Genomic DNA, 6,000 nt, shown 5'->3' with positions numbered 1-6,000 from the left:
CTGCTTGGAAATGGTTCCTTGATATTCTTTTCAAGAGAACAACCTTTACATACACCTTTATGACCTATCTGCAATTTAGGGGCACCTGAAACTATTTGATTTAATTCTGGTAATGCTCTATAGTGAAGGCGACCATATCTCCTGTTAGCCTTGTTGGCAAATGGCCAAAAAATGGATCCAAATATGCTCTTTAAAGTCCCCATAAGCCAGCAAAATCATGCCAATGGATCCAAATATGCTCTTGAAGGATTCGAAATTCCTTAAGGATCATTCAAAGATCAAGACCAGCGTAGGAGGAGAGCTTTTAAAAGGGAGGAAAAACACTATTGGGAGGTAAAAACCCAAAGAAAACAATGAAAAAACCAAGTATTGGAGGCATGAACAGTGGATTCATAGCAGTCGTCTGATCTAGCTGATCAACTGTTCAGATCACAATCGGTGATCGCAATCAGCGCAGGCAGATAGTGGATAATCGGCGCAAGACACCCCCGATCAGCGATCTCTGATGATCGAATCAGCGGGTCGCAATCGGTGGAGGAAAATCGGTGCAGACAGTATGGAATTGGCGATTACGGTCAGCAATGCAATGTGGACCGTTGATCAAGCGCACAGATCGACGGCCCACATCGCGTCGTCAGATTGCTATTGGAGAAACATTAAGGGGCAGGGCATTTACACACATATGGGTGCGACCCGATTAACCGGGACCGACAGTATTCTAGATGATATTTCATAATATTTTAGGTTCGCAGGAAAGCCTTTTTTAATGCATTTTCAATGTATTGCATATTTTAATGAAATACAAAGGGAGCCTTGGGTAGCGCCAATGCAATAAAGCCCGGACCCGAAAGGGTCCGGGAAGGGAAATATATAATATTTGAAGTCCGGAGGGAGCCATTTTCAATGTATTTTTCGTGTTTTTTAAGTATTTCAAACTACAAAGGGAACACAGGGACAGGCCACTAGCAACTTGCGATAGCGACCTAGAGGGCGGACCTGATTGAGAAATAGGCCATGTTTAAGGACTTTTGAAGTTCGAAAGAACAAAAATGGGCAAGATTTCTCATAGTTGCGGTATTTTTTTGCGTTTAATAGAAAAACAGTCATTGTTCACATTTTAAAGGAAAAACAGAGGCTCGAAGATCCATTCCACCTCATAGCAGAGTTTGGGAGATAGATTGCCAGGAAATAGAGACCGGAAAGGGAAAACAGGCAGCACGATGCAACCCGAAACAAAGGATCATGGAGTAGATAGCGCAGCTTGTCCAAAACAAACAGAAACATCATGGGGCATCTCTGGCACGAGAAATCTCCCTGCTAGCGCAACAACGACCCGAATGCGGTTACTCTTCTATCAGAAGAAGAAACCTCCGATCCATGCTTGCCTAGCCAGGGCATCAAGCAGCTAAAGGATAGGGAGGATAAATTAAGACACTCTGAGCTGTTAAGAGCTCAGGAGCATTGTAAAAGGCCTATAAATGGCTAAAAGTTAAATGTAACAGGGATTCAACTTCTGGAGACTATTGAGACTTTGCTACTCAAGCTTCTCATCTTCATTCTAAGCAATATAAGCTTATTTTTTTGTTATATGTTCAATGTCCATTTTCTCTTTTGTTCTAAGCTTGCACTTGAACAGGTTGTTCATGTTTCTTCTGTGTCTATTGTCAGATAACTGTCATCTTATCTTTGTGTTGATAATTAGATTTGCAAGCTTCTTTTACTTCTTGTAGTTGGCTATTCATATGTGTTATGTATGCATCTGTTGGTACAGTTGGTATTCTCCATCTATTCATTAAATCTACAAACCATCGAGCATTAGTGGTTTAAAGCCTTGTAAAGCTAAGGTGTTCATGCATGTCTTGAGTAAGAATAGAGTTGAAATGGTTATCTGGCTTGATCCAGTCCATCTTTCATTCCAATAGTTCAAAGAACAATATTGAAGATTATATGTTACCAGGCATCTCCGAGCTGCAACCTAGGAGAGTTTCCTGGAGTGATAACATAATTGGCGCTGTTGCCAGGGAGAGGAAACTGAAGCCCAGCTTCCCTGGGAAACGACACAAATATAGCTTTGATGATAGACAAATTCTGGGCATTTTTTGTTGTTGTAATCATCTATCTGGTGACTTTACTGAAGGATTAACCTCTTGGTGACTCCACTTCATAGTTTTGGCTCAGTTTGTGAGGCATGCTAGGAGAAATCCTCAGAAGTCACAAGCTGACCCAGTATCTGACCCTAAAAAAAGAATCAAAGAAAGAAAGGCATTGCAGAAGGGAGCATCAGGTTCAGGTAAACCTAAACAATATTCTATATCTCTTCAAGAAAATCTTGCAATAGAACAAATACATGTTGAGAGTATAGCATCTAATACTAGCAGTGAAGAAAAAATCTCAGAGATTCATAAAGCTCCTTATTCTTTAGGTTTTCCTTTTGTTGTAAGCCTAAAGGAAACCTCACCTCCTATCCATTATACTCCTTTAGTCCTGTCAGTCACCCCTCAACCCTTTGTCATTCAAACTTCTAGTACCCTTATAGCCACCACAGCTATGGCAGGTCCACAATCACCTACCAAAATGGAAAGAATCATAACTGCTAGGTATGGGCCTCTAATACTGCCCACTCCTTTGAATTCCATGCCTACTAGAGAATATCAGAAGTATAGGCCTAAGCTCACTGGGACTGAAGGTGTTATAGCTGAAGAACACCTTGAATCATTCTATAGATATGTTGATAACCTATACATTAGTGAAGACGATGTCTGGATGAGAGTCTTTGTCCAAAGCCTAGATGGAGAGGCTAGAAAATGGTTCAGAGAACTGACCCCAAGATCTATAGCAGATATTGAGGCTTTAGATGATGCATTCTTAAAGCATTGGGAGGGTAAGAAAGATCTCCTCTACTACCACATTGAGATTGGGGAACTTAAAGAGGGAAAATGGTGAGTTATTGCTTGATTTTAATAAGAGGTTTAACCGTATGTACAGCAAGATACCAGCTGAAGTAAAACCCACCACTACCTCTGCTAAACTCACCTATGCTAGTGCTTTTGATTTTGACTTCTGCCTACTGTTGAGGGAGAGGCGATGTGCTACTTTGACTGACATGCAGGATGCAGCCTTGGAAGTATAATCAAACATCATGGCTATTGAGAAGCTCAAGGAAAATGTTGATAGAAGGAGATAGAGGGGTGAGTCTTCATCATCTTCAAATCCCAAGAGAGATAAAATGACTAAGATGATAAAGTCATTAGCCTCTGAAATCCCCAAATTAAAAATTGAGCAACACTCTGGGAAAGGAAGGGTTCCTAATACCTTTACTCCTAGAGATCCAAATCCATATAGAAGAACCAATGAGTAGTTGCAAATTTTGCAAAGAAGCAAAGATGCTAATGAAGACCAAAGGGTGGAGACCCCTTTTCAAAATTTAGTCATGGAAGAGGAGCAGTTTGATGAAGATGATGAGATCCAACATATGGAAGACAAAGGCAGTGCCCCTTTTTTTACCTTAGCTTCCTATGAACAGTCATTATTCAATGACCAGATTGACCAAGAATTGGATGGTAAAGATGTTCTGCAAACTGAAGATCAGCACAGGTATAATCTAAGGTCGAAGATGAATAATGCCAATGAAACTCATGTTCAAAGAGTTGTTTTCCCTGCAGAACAACAAGTTAATAAGCAAAAGCAACTAGCAGTTGATCCCATCATCTTCAAAGCCCAACTCATGAGGTAAGAGGCCTTGACAAGCCTTCTTCTCCTTTCAGTTTTCAATCAAAAATTTAGAAGCTAAGAATATCGATGCCTCTGATTGAACTAGTGAAGAATGAGTCCTTCAAAAGATCCATCCTCAAGGCCCTTGAGCCTAAAGCCATCCAAGCCTCTAATGACTATGTAAATCTGCAAGATGACCAACCAGTTGTTATTCTCAGCCTAATGATTGAAGATTGTGAAGAAAACGCCCCATCATTCTATGTCTCACTGACTATTCATGACAAAATCCTTCGTAATTGCCTTGTGGACACTAGAGCCAGCCATAATCGCATGCCCAAGGCTGTCATGGATAAATTGGGTCTTGACATTACCAAGCCTTATCATGACCTGTTTTCTTTTGACTCTAGAAAAGTGAAATGCCTGGGATTAATCAAGGACCTAGCCATCTCTTTGTCTCAGCTGCCTGTGAAGAGCATGATGATGGATATTGTGGTAGCAAATGTACCCCCCAAGTTTGGCATGTTGCTTTCCAGAGGTTGGATCAAGAGATTAGGTGGAACATTGCAAAATGATCTGTCCTATGCTATTGTCCCAGTTTTTGGAGGTGAGAGCAGGAAATTATACAGAGAAGGTTAGTTGTATTATATCATCAGCGATGAAAAGAATCCCGCTAATCATCCCATCTATGCTGTTGACACTAGTTTTGGAGCTTTTTTCTTCAGATTGAAGAATCTCAGTTGGCCTCCACATAGCTTAAAAAACTAGTTTGCCAGATCATAGAGGAAGCAGGCCCACAAATTTGGGACATGTTCTTTGAAGGAGCTTGCTCTAAAAAAGCTATAGGGGTAGGTGTAGTCCTTGTGTCCTCCACACAGGAATGCATTCATTCATCTTTCATATTAACTTTTCAGGTCAACAAAACTTTCCAAGAAAAGCATCCAAGGCTGAAAGCATACAGAGGAGGTGAAATATAGGCCATCTCTGCTTGACAATGTCAAATACTGGAAAGTTTTTGAAGAGGATGATCAAATTAATAGGCTTTTACAAGTCTTTGATGAATTGGCTGAAAGTCATCAGAAGAAGATCAAAGAAACCTTTGATAGAAAGGTAAAATGGGACAATTTTCAATTTGGTGACTGGTTTCTCAAATGGGATGCATTGAAGGAAAATAAGGGTCACCATGGTAAATTTGATGCCCTATGGACAACTCCTTTTGTCATCGCTCAAGTTCAACTGAGAAACATTTTCATTCTGCACAATTTAGAGGGGGAAGGTGTTTTTGGTAGCCCAGTCAATGGGCGGTTTGTGAAACCTTATTTCATTTTAAGGCTTTAAAGCCTTGGTATTGTAAATATGTTTTTATTTCTGTTTTTATTTCATGCAAAATAGACTCCATGCCCAATGAAACAATAGAAGGAAAATTTGATTTTGGTTTTACAGGAAAGGCATTTTTCTGTAGTTCTTGAAACCTCATAGGGAGGCTTTCATCCCCAGAAGGAGCCAGTGTTAGCCTTGTTGGCAAATGGCCCAAAAATGGATCCAAATATGCTATTTAAAGTCCCCATAAGCCAAAAACATCATGCCAATGGATCCAAATATGCTCTTGAAGAATTCCAAATTCCTTAAGGATCATTCAAAGATCAAGACCAGCGCAGGAGGAGAGCCCTTGAAAGGGAGGAAAAACACTATCGGGAGGTAAAAAACCAAAGAAAACAATAAAAAAACCAAGTATCGAAGGCATGAACACTGGATTCATAACAATCGTCTGATCTGGCCGATCAATGGTCTAGATCTGATCGGAGATCGCAATCGACGCAAACAGATAGTGGATAATCAGTGCAAGACACCCTCGCTCAGTGATCTCCGATGATTGGATCAGCGGGTCGCAATAAGTGGAGGAAAATCGGTGTAGACAATATGGAATTGGCGATTGCGATTAGCGATGCAATGTGGACCGTTGATCAAGCGTGCAGATCGAAGACCCACATTGCGTCGCCGGATCACTATCGGAGAAACATTAAGGGGCAGGGCCTTTACATACATATGGGTGCGACCCGATTAACCGGACTCGACATTATTCTAGATGATATTTCATAATATTTCAGTTCCGCATGAAAGCCTTTTTTAATGCATTTTCAATGTATTGCGTATTTTAACGAAATACAAAGGGAGCCTTGGGCAACGCCGATGTGATAAAGCCTGGACCCAAAAGGGTCCAGGAAGGGAAATATATAATATTTGAAGTCCGGAGGGAGCCATTTTCAATGTATTTCCCATGTTTTTTAAGTA

Source organism: Pinus tabuliformis, chromosome J, assembly GCF_031772625.1.
Source record: "Pinus tabuliformis cultivar Carrire ecotype Pingquan chromosome J, CPIR1, whole genome shotgun sequence".
Taxonomy (NCBI): Eukaryota; Viridiplantae; Streptophyta; class Pinopsida; order Pinales; family Pinaceae; genus Pinus; species Pinus tabuliformis.
Note: the sequence above shows the minus strand (reverse complement) of the source record.